Genomic DNA, 20,656 nt, shown 5'->3' on the forward strand with positions numbered 1-20,656 from the left:
GGGTTAAGTCCCCATAAATGTTTGGGAGCTATAGGATATTAGGGAATGCCAGGAAAAAATGGGGAATCCCTGAGATGAATTAAAACAGGCATAGATAGTGGGATTGGAGGTGTTTTAAACTAAGAGAGGAAGAAGAGAGAGGAGGGATGGCTTTATGGAGCATTGTGATAATGTCTGCAGACCAACAGCTGTGGGGAGGGAGATGGTAAAGGGGAAGTTAAGATTTTAGGGAAGATCTCTACCTAAAAAGGATGTGGGACATGTTGGAATTACCAGAAAGCTATGAGTGAAAAAGAGAGTATGGAACCTACATGGGATGGACCCTATTTGTAGAGGCTGTGTAGGTTGGCTATCAACATCCACTACAAAGACTGGGGATTTAATACAATGGCCTGAAAACTGAGGAAGATCACTGTACATGACCTCTGCATCTACAAGATCTTACACTGAGACCTCCAGTGAGATTCGAGGCTCTAAGGATACTTTAATGGCGGCTGTGGCCCCTGAGCCCCATCAATCTTCAGCAGCATGTCCAAATAGATCAATCAGTGATGAATCCAGTGGCAATGAGTTCTCCCGTGAGGGCAAGTAGTTAGGGGATGGCTTATCCATTCACTGGTGGCTAGGACAGTCACTCTTCCAATGGCACTTGAGATTGTAGAAGGGGCATTTATTTGCCTACTGTCCTTTCTGTCTCTCTTGAAGCATGGACCAGGAGGGGTTTGGACAGCTCCACCTTGTCTCAGTTTACCTGTCTTACAGCTCCAAGTGTCACTGATAAAAAGATCAGATTGTTATTTTTTTCTTTTGATTTTTACCTCTGTTGTTGAAAACATGAAAAGCCATATTAAAAAGATCTCCCTGTGGAGTTTGAGGGTCAAGTTTAGCCTTCTGTCTTGAGATCTGGCCCATAGAGGGAGGTATCTGTCTCCTCCACAGTCACAAGACATCTGGACCTCTGTGCTGGCTCTTTTGAGGCCCTAGCACTGTCTGATGGCCTATAAGATTTTTAACTGACTTAGCTGCCTGTAGCATTTTTTTCTCTGAAAAAGTAATCCAAACTGCCATGAGGGGTAACGGGTGATGGCTGATCTGGCTTTTTCAGGCTGAAGGGGGTTGAAGTTGTTGAACATCAGTCAGATACACTCTGTAGAGCTTTTAGCTAGTGGCCCTCAGTAGATAACAGGCATTTTCATCTTGGGTAGGTGTACAGCTTTAAGTCTAGAGGAGGCAAGGCAAAGAAGTATGCAGGAGCTAAATAATAGAATCAACAGATTATTTATGAGTATAATTTTAGTAATGGCTTCCCAAAAGGAGGATAAGGATAAAGTTCAGGCAATTTTAGAAACTGACATGTCATTCATTTGTCATACATACATTTAGGTTTTACAATTGTGTAAGTATTGACTTCTGGGGAGGGAGGGAGAGTTCTTGATAAAGCAGAGTGAGCCAAAAGTAATTGGAAATGGTCCCTATGACTGAATTATAAGTGAGCTGAGAGAACTTCACCTCAGGACATAAGAGCTTTGGCTCCCCCTAAGGAACATGGAGGCTATCCCAGATCACACCTATCAAAAGAAGTCATCACCTGTTTTGAAAGTGTGACATGGAAGATCCCAACCCATTCTCATCAGCCATCACCAAAACTTGCGGGGTGGGATCCCAGAGAACAAGAAGATAAGTTTTGCCTCAGGCTGTCCTTCCCAAGGAAAATGAAAAATGATATCTCTGCACAGGAATGGCAATGGATAGGTTTTCTGATGCAAGCTTGTGAATTTTAGGAATGGAAACAGAAAACCCCGGATGGAAGTTCATCTGTGATGAATGAGGAGGGTTGGAATTACATGTGTATTAGCAGAGGCAAATAAATAGGTCCTGGAGGAAGGAAAGGTGGTTTGTAGGCAGGGGAGCTCAAACTGGGAGTGACTCCCAGGAGCTAGCACCCTGCCATTCAAGTCTCAAGGTATCATAGTGTTAGAGTATTCTGATGTAATAGGGAAGCAAAAAATACGAAATGAAAAGAACAGGTTCATTGAGTTGAAGGCTTGGAAAAGAGTACACAACCCATGGTGGTTGGGCTGTCTCCTTTGACTGGATACAGAGAGGCAGAGGGTTATATGATCCCTGATTGGAAGTGGCACATGGAGTAGATATTGATGACATGTGAGGAACCAATTGGAATTCTCTGTGCCTGCAAACAGGAAGGGAGTTGCAATTAGGGCTGAAGAAGCAGGAAGTGGTAAGTGTTCTGCTTTGGCATCCCACCATGTTAGACCACCGCCACAATTGTACAGTAATTTATATTAGGGCAAGAACATTTCATTCCCATCTTTGCATTGTTAGGAAAAAGGTGAAGACTGTCTCATTATTTCCTGCTGGAGAGTGGCCTTCCACCACCATAATTGTACAGTAATTTATATGAGGGCAAAAACACTTCACACAGGTCATGGCATATCGGGGCCTGAATGTTGACTGGGGTAAGAAATGGTGAGTAGGGGGACACTTCTTATGTGTGCATGATACGGGGAGAAGTAAATTGTTGGTGGTCAATAATCATCACTGGAGTGAATTGATATAGACTTCATCAGGTTTTAAGCTTGGGATACTACAAAAAACTGTTAACTAGGACCAAAAAGTGGGTTAACTAGAACCAGAGAAACAAATAGGTTTAGGAGAAACCAAAGACAGAAAAATAGGCTTGAGAGGAGCCAAAGAGAGAAATAAGTTTAAAGAAAGTTAAAGGGAAAAAATTGGTTTACAAAAGGAGGGGCATATTGATTATACCAATTGTGTAATTATGGGACAAACATATTCTAAAGTGAAAGATTCTTGATCTAGTATAAATTACTGTCCAGTTATGGTGGTAATCTAACATGGCAGAAAACAAAAGCAGGAATGCTTACCACTTCCTCCTTTTTCAGCCCTAATTGCAACTCCCTTTCTTGGTTACATGCAAAGAAAATTTCAATCAGTTCCTCACACGTCATCAATGTTTGCCCCATGTACCACTTCCGATCAGGAGTCATATAACACTCTGCCTCTCTGTATCCCATTGAAGGAGACAGCCCAACCATCATGAGTTGTGTGCCCCTTTTCATGTCCTCAGTAAACTCATTCTTTTTTTTTTTTTACTGTTTGCTTCCCTATTGCACCAGAAAATTGTAATGTAAAAAATCACAAATGTACAAAGAACTGTTTGTTGTATGCTTGATTCCAATATTTATATTTCTTTTGTGCATCTGAATTACACAGGGTCTTAATCCTAAACTTGTTAAGTGACCACAAAGGAAAGCTAATACAAGGCTTTAGGATGCCCCTCAGCAGCCCCTTCATGGTTACCCGGGACACAACCCTCCACCCCCTCCAGGCCTCTAAGTTCTTCACAGTCACTGAATCTTCCAGGAGGTTCCATGTCTGTGATCTCATGATCTTGTCTGCTTTGCTCTCCACATCCCACACTGATGTCTTCCACTGCCCAGACAAGTCCAGGAGCAACTGTCCTTACACTGCTGAGCCACATTAATCCTGGGTTGCAGCACCATTGAACAGTGGCTCTCTTGGCCAGTATCCATCTGAAGTTTATGTTCATAAGTCTTACTTTATCAACCCACAGAGCAATAGATCTTCTTCAGCTGAAAAACTGAAACTTTGCTGGTTTCCATATTTGCTTAGTGTAAGGCTGATTAGATGTATGCAGAGCCAGATTCTTTCCCAGCTCCATCTCTTCCTAGGCTCTCTAGGACACAACTGTCCAAATCAGATAGATAAATGGGTACTGACAGATTGACGGCCATGGTAGTCATCCTGAACTCCAGTTACTCTCACTCCTGAGTCCTTGCTGAGTTCCAGTTCTATCTGTGCCCTGAATCTGAAGACTTCGTATTAAGAACTTGCTCCTGCTCTTGCCCACTCTCCTGGCCAGGAGTCAGGAGTCATACTTTTAATTTTAAAAGTAAGTCAATCCAAGGAATGTGATTTATTCACAGGCAGAAAACAATACCAACTTTCACCTTGATACAGAATGCTCATTTCTCCATCTCTCTCTTATCTGTTTACCTAGCACAGATCACTGTGTCTCATACCTGCTCACACCATCTCGGAGCCAATTCCTTCAGGGAATGTGCTGCCACTTCTAGTGAATAGTGAAAACAGGCATTTTGTCTGGGGTTTTTGTGTAATCTTTTCTTTTGGAGCAGGTGTGTGGAAAGCAACATCAAGGGGTATATGGCAGCAAAACTTGGCACACCTTACAACAGCCTATATTTTAGTCCCTCAACATAGAAAATAATTGATGTTGATAGTTCCTAATAATCCCAGAAGGAAAGATTGTACCTAATGGTCTTAACATCTCAACAATGGTCTTAAGATAGCCTGAATGGAGTACTACTCAGCAGTAAAGAAGGACAAACTTGAGACTTTTGTAAGGTAAATGGATGCAAATTGAGACCCTACTCATAAGTGAAATAAATCACACTTACATGTGTAAACAGCATATTTTCTTCCCAATGTAAGAAGCTGAAAGAGTAAATAAGATGCAAAATGTACAATAGATATTGTGAAAAAGGAAGAAACTATTCAAAAGGAAAAAGAAACTGGAATGAAGAAAAGAGAAAAGAAGGAAAGAAAAAGGAAAAATAAATAAACATATAAAAGATAGTTATACTACTGATTTCTATTCACTCATTGAAAAGAAAGGTTTGTGCTTATATTGTTCGATCAGTTTTTCATGACTCTGTCTCATAATCTGAGCAATCACTTTGAAGATAAGAACATGCAATGCATTAACCATTGTTACTCTCTTACTATGTTGTTTTCAAATTTTGTATCATTGTTTTTATTGTTTTTTCTCCTCAAAATAAAAAAAAATGGTCTGGGCTACTTTTATAAAATTTAACATTCTTGGGACTCGTTGCAATTTATTAGTGTTCAGGTTTAAAAACCAAATACATGAAATCACTACAAGGTTAACAACATCACTGGCCTCAACTAATCAAATCCACAAATTTCAACATGACCAGATGTACTTCCTCTCATTGGTTCATGGCAAAGGCTACTTCACCAACACATGCAGGATAGGCAACTCTTTAACGTGTGGCCAGATGCTGCAGATCCTCTTCAGTCCTTCTTTAAGATAAGCTTACTCACATTAGAGTCCCTGGTTTCATTTAGTACTGCCACATGCTGCCTATATGGTTAGCAACTTATCTGGCTTGTACTTCAAACTATGACAGTCAGGCTCAAAGAAGAATATGGTGACCATACTCTTCGAGGACTAGGGCCCAGGTATTTCATAATCCCACTGTACATGGAAAGGGCTTATGAAGTGCAAGTAAAGAGGTAGTTGTGATCTGTGAAAGAAAAAAGGTATTCTTCACATTTTTTGCATGTATTATCATTTCTTCCTTAAAAACTGCTGATTCAATATTTCTGTAGTTGAATGTACTGACTTAAACCAGGTTGTTGTAGTCAGGGGTTGTACACAGAGAACAATTAGGATCAGGACATGATGTTTATAATATTATTTTTATAATGGTCACCGGAAGTTAACACAGGAAAATGCAGGAAATCTATCCGCAACACCAAAGACATGGATTATTTAGTCAAGAGCCTAAATCCCAAAGCAATGTCCCACCTGAGTCCAGATAAAACCCAGAGCTCAGAACAATGCCTCCCACGAAGCCAACTGGAGGTCCAGAGCCCACAAGAAGAACTCATGCCAGTCTCTTTTATGGATCAATGCCGGGAAGACCCAAGGGTCAGAGGTGGAAGCCAGAAAGTCTATGCCAGCAGGATGAAGGAGCTGTGCTAGTGGGATGAGGGTTCTATGCTGGAGCCGAGAAGTCACACTCACAACAAAGACCAGGGCTATCCTGAAAGGCACCACAGCTGTCCTCAGTGACAGTCAGGTACATGCCAGGAAGCAGCATGAGGAGTTCATCCTAGAGACCAAGCAGCACACATCTTACCCTCCGGAACCAGGAAGCAATGCTCAATGTGAGGATCAGAGCTCTTCTAGGAGAACCAATAGCTCAAACAGCAACTCGTACGAGAACCCACAACGCTACAATGCCTCAATGCCTCAACCCTCAACACCTCCCTTCTTCTCTACCTATTTATCCTGGCAACTTTTGTCAGGTGGAGCATCTTCACTCGGTGCCATGCTGATGTAATCCAGGTGGCGTTAAGTTGACCACCAGTTCTAAATCTATAACACAGGTCTACCTAAGAAATTCCCTTCAATAACATAAGAAATTCCCGATTTTGTTTTTGAGAACTGAGAAAGAACTTATTTTAATGTGACTCAGAAAAATATTTTGTGTAGTTCAGCTTGAATCTATCCTCTTCTCCATAACTACATGTCACTGAGTTTTCCCCAAAAGTCTCCCACACAGGCATAAAAATTAGTATGCAAGTCTTTAGAAATAGATATCAGTATCTTTTGTAATGTTAACAAGTGGCCTATTTCCCAAATCAATATCATCACAGAAAGAAAAACCAACAGGAAAATCTCTTGATTATCAAACTCACCTAGAGGCATAGCATATGAAGCTCTGGTCCTTCCTTGGAGAGTGAGAGGACCACAATCCAGGCTCCTTCATCGACCTTTTTAACAGTCTAACAGATTAGAGCTTTGCATTTTCTTCCACCTACTCCTGATGGTGATGGGAACATGAGCTTCTCATCATAATGAATTAGAATAAATAAAGGGGTACAATATTATGGCATATTGGCATTTCTATATGTATATATATTATGACATATATTTCTATATGTATATATGATATGTATATTTCTATATGTATATATTTATATAAAATTAGTAAAGCCATTCATGGACTGCAGGAGAAGAGAACAAGAAGTCACCAAGAAGCAAGCCCTCCCTGCAAATCAGCACCATATGCAGGCCACAGGGGGGAAAGCCAGACCTCATGGCTTCCTGCATGTGGGCTAGGAAACAAGAAGGTCAAACCCTTCCCAATCCTACCCAGTAAGTGATTGTCTGATCTAAATAAACACAGGCTGCAATGACAGCTATTGAGCTGACATGCGATTTTTCATGCTTGGTATTTCATTGACTTTGCAGGTCTAGAGCCAGTGATCTGATCATCTATTCAGAGTATAATGGCATATACTGTGGCACCTATAGGGGATCTCCCACTGAAGGTGGTAGTCATTGTTAATTCCCTATTATATTGTTTTCAACTCCTGTATCATTTTCATTGTTTCGTTAGGTTGAATTTTATTCTGTTTTGTTTTGTTTGATTTTATTGTATCTGATGGCATGAGCAGCTATTTCAAAGATAACAAGATATATTACGGTAGCCATTTTGGATTTACTACTATCTTGTTTTGAAGTCCTTTATTGCACTCATGGTTTTGTTTTTAATGGTTCTATTCTGTTCTGTTTTGTTTGATTTTTATTGTTTGAAGGTATCTGCTGCTATTTTGAATACAACAAGAGGAATTATGGTATTCATTGTTGACTTCCTATTGAAGTCCTTTGTCACTTATACTGGTGTGCTTTGATTGGATTTGTTCTGTTTTATTTTGCTTGGTCTTATTCTATTTAAAATTTAAATATTTAAAGTAAAAATAAAATAAAATAAAATAGGGCTGCACAATTTCTGACATACATCCCTCTCTATGGTAGCTATAGTGGGTAATAAAAAACTCAAGATTTCAGGGGAGTCCAGCCACTTATCCTCAATGAAACAATGACAGAGGACTGAAAGGACAAGTTTTGGGTTTCCCCACTTAGCCTATTGGACAGAGTCAACCTTTTTTTGTACAATCACATTTCTACTCACAGATCTGTTTTTCATTCATAGCTCTGTAATGAAGCCTCCTTAAAAACCCAAAAGGATAGGGTTCTGAGAACTTAGGGACCACTGAGTATTTGAAGGTTTTGGGAACATGGTCTGATTTTCTTCATAAACTTCCCACTGCGCATCTCTTCATCTATAGCTATTAGAGCAAAAGAATTACCCACAGGATTGGCTGGGAATTTAGCTCTATAGCATAAATGCCTGCCTAGCAAGCATGAGGTTGTGAGTTTGATACCCAGCACCCCACCAAAAAATTTACCCATGGGACACTGAGTTTTGGAAGCAAGTGAGGTTTAATTCAAAACTGCAGTGGCCAATCATTAAACTTCTGGCTACTTATGGCTGAATGGCCCCAATTCCTTTCTCTGTTCCCATTATAAATCACTGTGTGAGTTCACGAGCACAGGGGGTTTCTATGGATGTCACCTTTGCAGCACTATCATTGCTTTAGAATGGTACAACACCTTCTTACACATCTGATTACTTGACACACAGAATGTGGGCACCAGACAGTTTGGCACCTTGAGATAAACATGTTTGTTTCCTTTTCTACAGGTTTTTATAGTCAATTAACGGATAGGGGGAGGCTTTTTGGGGATTTGACTAAAGTTCACTTGCTGTTTAAGGTCCAACTGCTAACTATGTATCTAAACTATAATTTATAGAGGTCAGTTCCAGCACCTGTGCTGGCTTGGGGGGAGATTTGGAACATCACTCCCAGTGGTTAGGATCCTACCAAGGTTCCTGAAACACCAGTGGTGGCATGGGAGGATCTGCTGGCCTGAATGGATGATGCCTAGCAACCTTCTTTCAATCCAGGGAGCTGGGGGTGCACGAGGGAGTTCCAGTGCATGTGTGCTCTCTCAGGGAGAGCTTTGAACCATTACTCCCAGTGGTTAGGAGCCTGCCCAGCTTCCTGAACAAACAGAGGAGGAACAGTGATCTCCATTCAGACTCAGGAGCTGAGGTTACACGAAGTGATTTGCAAGATGCCTGGGAGAAGCTTTGGAACATTACTCGAAACCCAGAAATACAGGAAAATGACAAGATGAAAGACCAAAATGCAGTCTCAAACCCCCAGCCCATCCCAAAAGAGCCTAGGAGCCATGTAGATAAAAGAAAATATAAGCCATGCACATGAAATGATATCAACTAAAATTAAGAAACAAATCCAGGAAACTATAAAAGAAATCAAATCACAAAAAAAAAATCTCCCAGATAAAAGAAGAAATGATAAAGGTAATGAAATAAATGCTGAACACATCTAATGAAAACACAGTTTAAAAATTAGAGGAACAATGCAAACAGATGGAAACCCTGAAAAGACAATATAAGAAACAAACAGAAGGCATGAAACAGATTCAAAGAGATATACAGAAAACCAAAAGTTGCATTGAAACAGGCAAAACATTGTCAACCGGAGTGAAGATAGAATTTCAGACCTCAAAGACAAGATTGCAGCTAGTGAACAGGAAAGAAAGGATCTTTTGAAAATAACAAGGAATCAGGAAATAACAATTCAACAGTTCCAAAATGATTCAAAGAAAAACAACATAAGATTTATAGGCATAAATAAAAAAGAAAGGGACAACACAAATGATATCAACAGACTATTTACAGAAGAAATAGTTGATAATTTCACAAACATGAGAATGGAAATGGACATACAAATCAGTGAAGCATATATAACTCCAAATAGCCATAACCAAAATAAAACTACACAAGACTATAGTAAGACTGTATATAATAATCACCATCCCAGAAATCCAACATAAGCACAGAATATTAAAAGCTGTTAGAGAGAAAAGACAGATCACCTAAAAGGGAAATCCTGTCAGAATCACAGCAGAATTCTCAACTCGAACAATGAATCAAGAAGAGTATGGAGTGAAGTATTTCAGATCCAAAAGGAAAACGACTTCCAACCCAGAATAATGTACACTGCAAAACTGTCCTTCAAAATTGAAGTAGAAATAAGATATTTCCATGGCAAAGAACTGCTGAAGAACTTCATGATTGCCAAAACAACCCTGCAAAGAATACTGAAAGACATTCTAGATATACATAGGAAAAAAACCACTAAGCAACGCAGACAACTAAACAGAACAGAGAGGTAAAGATGCAACAACAGAACAATAACATGTCAACAATAAACCAATATATAACAGTTACAATCATTAATATAAATGGCCTCAATTCACCAATTAAAAGAAACAGACTGGCAGAATGGATCAGGAAACAACATCCAACCATATCCTGTCTACAAGAAACTCATCTAACCGAAAAGGAAACTCATAGATTGAAAGTCAAAGGATGGAAAACAATACTTCATGCAACAGGAACCCAAAAAAAAGAAGGGCATAGCTATTCTGCTTGGAGACAATGTGAACTTGAAACCAAGAATGATCCTAAGAGATAAAGAAGGTCACTACATACTAGTTAGAGGAAAACTTCAAGAGGAACAGATAACAATCTCTTATATAGCAGAGCACCCAGCTATACAAAACAGGTGTTAACAAACATGAAAAATTAAATAATCAATAACACAATTATAATAGGAGACCTTAACACACCATTGGCACCAAGGGACAGATCAACCAGAGAAAAAGTCAGCAAAGAAATAACAGAACTGAATCACACCTGTGAACAAATGGACTTGATGGATGTGTACAGAGTGTTCCATCCAACAAGATCAGAATATACATTCTTCTCAACAGTGCATGGAATATTCTCTAAAATAGACCACATAATAGTCCACAGAACATACTTAAGTAAATTCAAAAGAATAGAAATTATCCCATGCTTTGTCAGATTATAGCACCATGAAACTAGAACTTAATGATAAACTGCAAAAACCCACAAATAAATGGAAATTGAATAATACAATCTCAAACAATCAGTGGGTCACAGAGGAAATTAAAGAAGAAATTAAACAATATATACAGGCAAATGAAAATACAAATACAATCTATCAGAACCCGTGGGATGCAATGAAAGCAGTTCTCAGAGGAATATTTATTGCACTGAGTTCCCACATTAGGAAAACAGAATGAACTCAAATAAACAACCTGATGTTACACCTCAAACATCTAGAAAAAGAAGAGCAAGTCAAGCCCAAAGCCAAAGAAGGGAGGAAATTGTAAAAATCAGAGCAGAAATTAATGCAATAGAGACTAAGAAAACAGTTCAAAGAATCAATGAATTAAATAATTGGTTCTTTGAAAGAATAAATAAAATTGATAAGCCCCTAGCCAGCCTTACTTAAAACAAGGAAAGAAAAAGCTCAAATTCATTCAATATGGGATGAGAAAGGCGAAATCACTACAGACTCTGTGGAAACACAGATCATCAACACCTGTTTCGAAAATCTCTACTCATATAGGGTCAAAAACACAGAAGAAATGGACAGATTCCTAGAAATACATGAAATATCAAAGCTGGGACAAGATGTAAAACTGCTGAATAACTCAATTTCTATTAATGAAATTGAAAATGTAATGAAGTTCTTATCAACAAAAGAGAACCAAGACTCAGACGGATTCACTGCAGAATTCTACAAGAAACACAAAGACTTAATGCCAACACTCCTCAAACTCTTCAGTGAAATCAAAAGGGAGGCAATCCTTCCTAAGTCATTTCTGGGAGCAAATATTACTCTAGTACCAAAACCTGAAAAAGATGCAACTAAAAAAGAGAACTACAGGCCAATCTCCTTAATGAACATAGAATGCAAAAATTCTCAATAAAATATTTGCAAATAGGATGCAACAAATTATCAAGAAAATTACCCACCAAAACCAAGTGGGATTCATCCCAGGAATGCAGGGATGGTTCAATATCAACAGAGCCAAAAATAAGAATAACATGATCATTTCTATAGATGCAGAAAAAGCTTTTGATAAAGTCTAACATTCATTCATGATAAAAACCTTACAGAAAATTGGAATAGATGGTCTTTACCTCAAAATGATAAAGGCCATCTATGACAAACCACCAGCCAGCATCATATTAAATGGTCAAAAACTGAAAGCCTTTACCTTAAAATCAGACACAAGACAAGGATGTCCATTATCACTGCTCGTTCTCAACATAGTATTGGAAATACTAGCCAGAGCAATTAGACAAGGGAGACAAATAAAAGGAGTAAGGATAGGAAAAGAGGAAGTTAAATTTCATTATTTACAGATGACATGGTACTCTACATAGAATACCTCCAAAATTCCATTGAAAGACAGCCTAGATATAATAAATAAATTCAGTAATGTAGCCTGATACAAAGTCAACACTCAAAAACAATAGCATTCCTATACATTAACAACAAAATCACTGAGAGAGGAATAAGAGAAGCCACACCCTTCACAGTAGCATCCAAAAAATGAAATACTTAGGAATCAATCTAACAAAAGCAATAAAAAACCTATTCTGGGAAAATTATAATACCCTGAAAAAGAAATCGAAGAGAACCTCAGAAAATGGAAAGACATCTCTTGTTCATGGATAGGAAGAATAAATATTGTGTAAATGGCCATTCTCCCAAAATTGTTATATAGACTCAATGCAATCTCAATCAAAATGCCATACAATACCTCATAAATCTAGAGAAATCACTTGTAAAATTCATCTGGAACCCAAAGAGACCTAGAATAGCAAAGGCAATTCTACACAGCAAAGGCAAGGCAAGAGGCATCATAATCCCTGACTTGAAGTTATACTACAAAGCTACTGTAATAAAATCAACATGCTACTGGAATAAAAACAGATCTGAAGGTAAATGGAATAGAGTAGAAGATACAACCACAACTACAAACACACTCAGCCTTCTCATCTTTGATAAAGGGGCCAAACATGTTCACTGGAAGAATGATAATCTCTTTAATAAATGGTGCTGGAAAAACTGGCTCTTCATATGTGAGAAACTAAAACTAGAGCCATCACCATGTACTAAACTAAAGTCTAAATGGATCAAATATCTAAATATTAAACACTAAACAGAAACACTAAATCTGTTGGAAGACAAAGTAGGTAAAAGTCTTGAACACATAGAGGTAAGTAGAGAATTCATGAATAGGAATCAAACCACACGGGAAATACTTCACAGAATCAATAACTGGGATCATGTCTTATTAAAGAGTTTCTGCATGTCGAAAGAAATCTTCAGCATAGTGAAAAGACAACCCACAAATTGGGAAAAAAAATCTTAGTGAAAGGTCTCTCAGATAAAGGAATTCTGTCTAGAACATATGAACAATTTTTAAAAATCAGACCTCTGAAATTCAAAGACCCAATCCAAAAATGGACAGCTGAGATGAATACACAGTTTTCAGATGAAGAAATGCAAATGGCAAATAAATACATGAAGAAATGTTCATCATCATTGGTCATTAGAGAAATGAAAATTAAAACAACACTGAGGTTCCATCTCACTCCTGAAAGAATGGCCAGGATAAACAAAACTACCAACAACTAATGCTGGAGAGGCTGTGGGGAAAAAGGAACTCTCCTACACTGTTGGTGGGAGTGTAGACTGGTACAACCTTTGTGGAGGTCAGTCTGGAGATTTCTCAAAAAGCTGGGATTGGAAGTCCCATTTGACCCAGCTATCCACTGGGAATATTCCCAGAAGAACTGAAAACATCATGCCACAGTGATATATGTACACCCATGTTTATAGCAGCACAATTTGTAATAGCCAGAGTTTGGAAACAACCTAAGTGCTCATTAACTGATGAATGGATAAAAAGATGTGTTATTTTTCTACAAAGGAGTACTACTCAGCTATAAAGAATGATCACATTGAGATATTTATAAATAAATGGATGCAACTTGAGACCATACTCATAAGCGAAATAAATCAAACTCACATGTATAATACCATACAGTCTCCCTAGTGTAAGAAATGGTAAGTGTACATAAGATTTTATGGTAATCATGGTCCCCATTGCATTGCTTTGTAGTTTTATAATGTTTTCATTTATTGGTTGGAATGGTTTTATTCTGTTTTGTTTGATTTTATTATCTGTGATGGTATAAATAGCTATTTTGAAGAAAACAAGACATCATGGCAGCCATTGCTGATTTAATATCATCTTGCTTTGAAGTCATACCATGCTTCGTTCTCCTATTTCCATTGGTTCTATCATGTTGTGTCTTACTCAGTTTTAATATATGTCATAGTATAAACAAATTTTTCATGGAAATGAGATATTACAGTTATTTGGTTTTGAATGTCTTGCAATGCTTTCATTCTCTTGAATGGTTTTATACTATTTTGTTATGTTTGATACTATTGTGTGTGAAGGTGTGCTCAACTATTTCAAAGAAAAGAGACATTATGGTAGCTACTATTAATATCTGGTTGTCTTGTTGTGAAGTGATGTGTTGCCTATTCTGTTCTGATTTGCTATGTTATGTTCTCTTTTGTTTTATTCTCCTTAAAATAAAATTTTAAAAAATTTCTAAAAATTATAATTTATAAGCCACAAAATAAGTAAAGTTGGGCCAGAGATTTAGCTCAGAGGCACAAGTGCCTGCTTTGCAAGTACGTGGTCATGAGTTCAATCCCTAGTACAAATAAATAAATAAATAAATAAAGTTTTCAAGATTAGGGCTTGGGGGTTTCAAAAGAAAGAGCAGAGAAAAGAAAGCAAATAGTAGGGAATTATAAATGCCTTCACATAACCTTTGCAATATCTTCCACATAAACAATGAAGAAAATCAGGGATTGTCACTCCCAAAAGTAGTACCCTAATATGCTGATTATCTCCAGAGAAAGAACTTCACCCTCAAAGCAGACTTCCTTTGCTATCACCTTTTTGAGACCTGCATGTTCAGGGTGGGGACAGTTACCTCTAGGACCATTCCTAACCTTTATTAACTAAATTCCTATGTTAAAAAAGAAAGACTCTAGTCTATTAATACACATATGCACACTTCTGTCCCACACTGTTAACCTATATTTCAGTCATCTACAAAATCATTTTAAAATGCCTTTCTATTCTAGGTCAACCAGATTTGTCCCATGCCATTGTTCTCCAAGCTAAATGAGCTTGCCTTAATATATCCTGCTATTCCCCACAAACTGTTCATATACCTCATTCTCCCTCTCCCTCTGGAAATAGGCTGCATAATCTTCTGAATAATTTTGAAGCCATGATCAACCTCTTATTTTTTCTTTTCCCAGGTTAAATTTTTATGCTTTTACTCTTATTAGATTATTCAGTTATTTCAGGGAATTTTCTAAGGGCAGAGAGGAAATTTCTCATTTACACCAGTATGAATAAATGTGTTCCTGTGTTTGGTGAGCTGCCTAAGCAATTGTAATGGAATCACAGAAGGGATTGATACAATCCAATGCATATCACGTTGCTCAGAAGCACAGATAAAATAACCTGGAGGTTGTAACTGGCATCTGAACTGTGCCAGAACAAAGGTGAACAAAGGCTTTTCCCTATATGATCTGAGTCTCTCCAGATAATCGGGGTCAGATAGAACTGCTGCTTACTGTAGCAATGATTTTTCACATCTGGTGGGGAAAATATCTGCATATTATGGGATCATAGATGTGATTTGTGCTATGAGTAAAGTAAAGAAACTGAGTTTGAGTAGTTTTTTCTCTGTGTCATCACTAGTGGCTTATATGCCCTGTGCCATTTGGATCTTTTTCTCTGGCTTTTTGCAGAATCACTCAGTTACCACACCTGATCCTTGTGCCTTACTTCTTGCATTTGGCCATGACAGAGTAGAGCTGGCTGGTGACAGGAGCAGGAGGTTACCTGGACAAGAGGATCATCCACTTGGTGCAGGAGACAGAGGTGCAGGAGTTCAGGAATTCTGGACAGGGCCTTCAAACCAGGAACAAGAGAGGACCTAATTATCTAATAAGTGAGCTCTGGGCTTGACAGAGTGGACCCATCATAAAGCCTAAGTAGATGTAGAGTGGGGTTTCTTTTCACGAAGGAAACTTGGAGCCAAAGACTCTTCCCATGTCCACATTCAGCAAGAGAACTCATAGAGGACACAGTATAAAAGACATTGCACTGCTTTCAGGAGCTGAATGTGTTATCCTTTCTCTGTGCCTTATGCCAGGACCTGTTTGCTCCCCATCAGAATGCTGGCAGAGATATTCTATTAATCTAATTTCACTCTGCTTTCTCTTACATCCCTCATACCAGTGCCTCTGACAAAATGAGGCCAAGGTGAACATCCTACATCGTAGTACTGCTTCTGATCCTCCCTCAGTTCCAAATCCACACATGATTCCTCAGACCCTACAGAATTAAATTCTAAGCTGGGCATGGTAGTGCACACCTGTCATGCCAGAACTCTGGGAAAGTAAGGTAGGAGAATTGCAAGTTCAAACACAGCCTGAGCAAGTAGTTGACTCAGCAAGATCCTGTCTCAAAATAAAACAGACAATAAAAAGTTGGAGATGTAAGTCAGTGCAAGGCCCTGGGTTCAATTACCAGAACCGGAGAGTAGATTGAAGTCTGATTTTTCATCTTGTATGTAACTGTCCACAACCTCTCCACTCTCCTTAATGAGTTTGAAAAACTTCTCAGAACTGTCTTTAACAGTCTTTCTATTCCACACACACATGAGAGCTTCTTCCTCAGATTTATTTTCTGGAACTGCATGGGGAAGAAAGAGTTGTTTGTTTATTTTCCAGTAAAAGTGACACACTGTGACTTCTGTGCCTTTAACTTGTTCCTTCCATGGAATGTGGTCCCTTCATAACAACTCCTTCACTATGGCCATCCTAGAATACTAACGTATCCTTTCTCAGAAAACTGAAACCTACTTGTTAACTTGTGTCACATACCCGTAGAGCTTCAGACAATGACCAAGGTGACATTTCTGGAGGGAGACATTCTGAATCCCTAGTGTCTGAGGAAAGCCTGACACAATTTCATCTGTCATCCATAATGCTGCTGGCATTGACACACAGACCATCATGGACATCAGCCTGAAAGGTAGCGTAACCTGAAAGCCAGTTGCAAAGGAAGACAACACAACAGATGGAGAGGGAAAGAGAAGCCCCACCATGGAACTGATGTTGGGCTTTGACCCAGGTGCATTTGCTCATCACTTCCAATGGACAGAGCTCCATTACTCTTGGTGTTTCTGAATAGAAAATTGGATCTGAGAGAGAAAGAAACTTGCCAAAGCCCCCGCTGTAGTCACTAAGATGACCAGAATGTAAATTCACACCTGTGTGATTCAAAGACCAAGAAAGCTCTGCCTACAGCTCCTCCATTCCAAGATCTATCTGATTTCAACTCTTCACTTTTGTTATTCACCCATGTAACTCTTCCCCTGGACCAGGTGCCTCTTAGGTCATGCTTTTTGCTCATTTCAGGCCTGATGGGAATATTCAGAGCCTCATGACCACCTGAAGGAAGGAACCTCTTTGGAAAACTAGCACAACTGATCCGCAGAGTTCTGTCCAAACAGAAGGATTCAGTACTGCCTTTCCTACTCTAACTTCTCAGCCAGGATCATGTCCATTGTCCATAATACTGTCTCTTCAACTCACCTTTGGGACTTTTTTAGAGAAGTGGGTCCAAGCCAGGTGTCCACAGTAAGTGCTCCTAAAATCCAGATCCCTAAATACTTGCCAACTCTTTCTGAATTAAGACTTTCCAATGTATCATAAATTGAGACATATTATCTCAAGGAAGCTTGCCCCATAATACCATCACTCTGACCCCTAAAGGTCAGTCTCTCCCGTATCAACCTCAGGTAGGTTCTGATCCATGTATCCTCCATACATTGACCTTCAAATTCATGATTCATCTGAGCCTTTTTCAAAACAATCTTGTGCTTTTGAGTCTCGAAGGGCATCTCAAAAACATATTTTATAGCTTCTATTTCTCTGTATTCCTACCTAACTATACTTCAGCAGAATTCTGAGTTCCACATTCTCTCTCTAATCCTGGTCACATAAGACATAGCTGTTGCATCTCCCAACATGAGGGAATGGGAAATGGGAGGGGAAGCCCTAAAGCAATCAGTATGCTAAAATACCATCATTCCTATCTTTATACTTGATTTTAGCCAAAGGCTAATGTGCATAAAATACTGCAGTGATGGTCATTGCCCCGCTATGCTAAACCAAGCCCATATTTTCTTTACTAAATATTGTAATTATTTAGCAACAAGCTGTCAAATTGTGTTCAGTGACACACTCCTGTATTTTCAGCTATTTAAGAGACTGAATCAGGAGGGGAACTTGAATCCTAGAGACTGATACCAGTCTGTGCAACATAATGATCCATATCTGAAAGGAAGGTCTCACCCATCCCTTCCATGACCACCTAGTTTGTCTACACTGCTAAAAGTCTGAGTCTTCTGCTATTATATATGTTAACAGTAGAGGGCGCACTCTTGCTTTCAAATATCCAGCAGGCTCAACAGAAAAGCCCAAAGAGGGACTCTGGAATTCTAAGAGAATGTTTATCACCATTACTGTGCACAACAATAGAAACAGTTATAGGACTAGGTGTAGCTTTCTTGGAAAATATACAGTCTGGAGCAGAGGATGGGTCTCCACAACTGCCCACAATTTAATAACTATTTTTCTAAGTACTCAAAGATGGTCTTTCTAATAAAAGTTTTATTAGTCCTGAATAAATGAGAAAGACACTTTTACTATAATATATACTGAATATAGATGTCTCTGATGTGCAACTGTAAATATGTGAAGTGAATTCTTTAATAGCCCTCTTTGGGCTAAGGATGAATAAATATATTTTCTTAATTTTACTAATATAAAATAAGTTGTCTTTTATCAGGGACCTGGCCAAAATGTCCAATCTCCCAAATAAGTGTACAGTGAAGGTTTAAATAAATGAGACAAGTGGTATGATTTTGGGGCCCCAGGAGGAACAAAACCCTCTAGCAGAGTTCGAGACTCTAGGGGCTGAGACAAGGAATGTCTCTGGGCAGTCTGTGTTTATTTAGTTTTCAAACAAGAAAGGGGTTAGAGTAGAAAATGCAGGAAATTGAGCAGGACCTTGATAGTGGTTCAAGGACTTTTCCAAGTAATAGATTATGTTAATTTAGAAGAACTATCTCAGGAAAAAGTCTCCAGGTTGACTTTCACTGCAGGCGTGAAATGCCTGCAGCTACAATCTCTATGGCATTAATTGGGGTCGGAGTCAGGTGTCCTGAGCTGTGGCCTTAGCTTGCCCTTTGAGGACTCTTTTTGTTCTCAGGTAGGCCACGACCTGGCCATGCCACAGCTCTGCACATGTGTTCAATTTCCAGCTTCAACGGCTCTAAACAGTCTCCATCAAAGTGATATGCATTAGAAATGATGATTATTTCATATCCATTATGGAAAAATACGAACTAATAACTTTATATGCTTTATCAAAATCAATGAACATAAAATCACAAGCACGTAAACACATATACACATTCCACAAATCCAAAAACCAAGAATATTTGTTCAACACAATGAAAATATCCCTTCTTTTTTTCATTTTTGCCTTTTCCTAAAACTATACCATAATACATCTGAGTCAGAGAGAAAAAGTTATACCCAAATATTAAACAGCAACTTCCGCTGGGGAGGAAGTGAAAATGAACCTGAAATGACTCTGTTATTTCCTGACACTGACCACATGCTCCTCATGGACAGGTACTCAGTTTCTGTTGGAGGCCTGTGTGCAAGCCAGTGTACTAATCATAACTATATCAGCTCCAGTCGAGGTAGCTGAGCCCAGCTACTTCATAGAAATCATCCAGAATGCCCACAAGGACGAGCATCACAGAGTCACATGGTCTGCTTCATACCCAACAGCAAAAAGCTGGCTGAGAAGGCTGTGCTGAAAGCTAATGGCTGCCCACTGAGAAATGGTGGTACCCTGTATACTTGAGCCTTGAGGCCCACCTACAGCTATGGAGAAGGAAGCCCATTCTTATTTTTTGTAATGAAAATGGCCCTTAAAAACAATGTAGGCTGAAAAGTATAGCCAAATTCTCTATTGCCAACCCAATTTATGTTGGCAATGCAGCCTGGGTCCACATTTTGGCCTTGGGGGACCCTAATAATGCCCCAAACATTGGTAGACAGTTCTACTACATCACAGATGATACACCTCACCAAAGCTATGAAAATTTCCATTATACCCTGAGCAAAGAATGGAGCCTCTCTGCTTTGATTCCACTCTGAATCACCCTCTTTCTCTACTGTACTGGCTTGCTTTCCTGCTGGATATGATGAACTTTCTACTGGACCCACTTTAAAAATATCATCCCTCCTTTAACTGCCACTTATTGGCATTATTAAATAGTGTGTTCACCTTCTCCTACAAGAAAGTTAATCAAGACCTTGGACATGAGCCATGCTTCAGCTGGGAGGAAGCCAAACTGAATATTAAAGAGTGGATCAGCACAAGGGGACTCAGAGGAGAGACTCAGGGATGTGACCATCACAAAAATGTGGCCATGAGTGATGTCTGAAGCTGTCTCTCTGCTAACTGGAGAAAGTGACCAAGGTAGATACACCGGCTCTGCTCACTGCTTTTCAAGCAGTGGCCACCATGAGCTTTCCTGCTCACTGACACAGCCAGAAGTTTTCTGGCCTGATCATCCAATGAGGAAAAACAAGCTGCTTTGTATCTGTTTCTGCTTTCTCCCCTTTGCTGGTTTGAATTATTTATGGCCTCTTATAGTGAGAAGCTTTCCTATTAATTCCATTCCCTCCTCTCCATTGTTAAATTGTTTCTTTTCTTTGAAAAACTCTCATTTTGCATAAAGCTTAGGAAAAACAATAAATGCTTTAGGACTAATATAAAGAAAGTATGAGTTTTGTTAATAATATACAT

The 20,656-nt window shown here is 38.9% G+C and overlaps 1 pseudogene; it reads left to right on the plus strand.

Moving 5' to 3' along the window:
- The first annotated feature begins 418 nt into the window (after window positions 1–418).
- LOC100714811 (3 beta-hydroxysteroid dehydrogenase/Delta 5-->4-isomerase-like) lies at window positions 419–20,291 on the plus strand (annotated as a pseudogene).
- The last annotated feature ends 365 nt before the right edge of the window (window positions 20,292–20,656 follow it).

Source organism: Cavia porcellus, unplaced genomic scaffold (assembly GCF_034190915.1).
Source record: "Cavia porcellus strain 051 isolate PalLab524CR breed Dunkin Hartley unplaced genomic scaffold, mCavPor4.1 scaffold_1, whole genome shotgun sequence".
Lineage (NCBI taxonomy): Eukaryota > Metazoa > Chordata > Mammalia > Rodentia > Caviidae > Cavia > Cavia porcellus.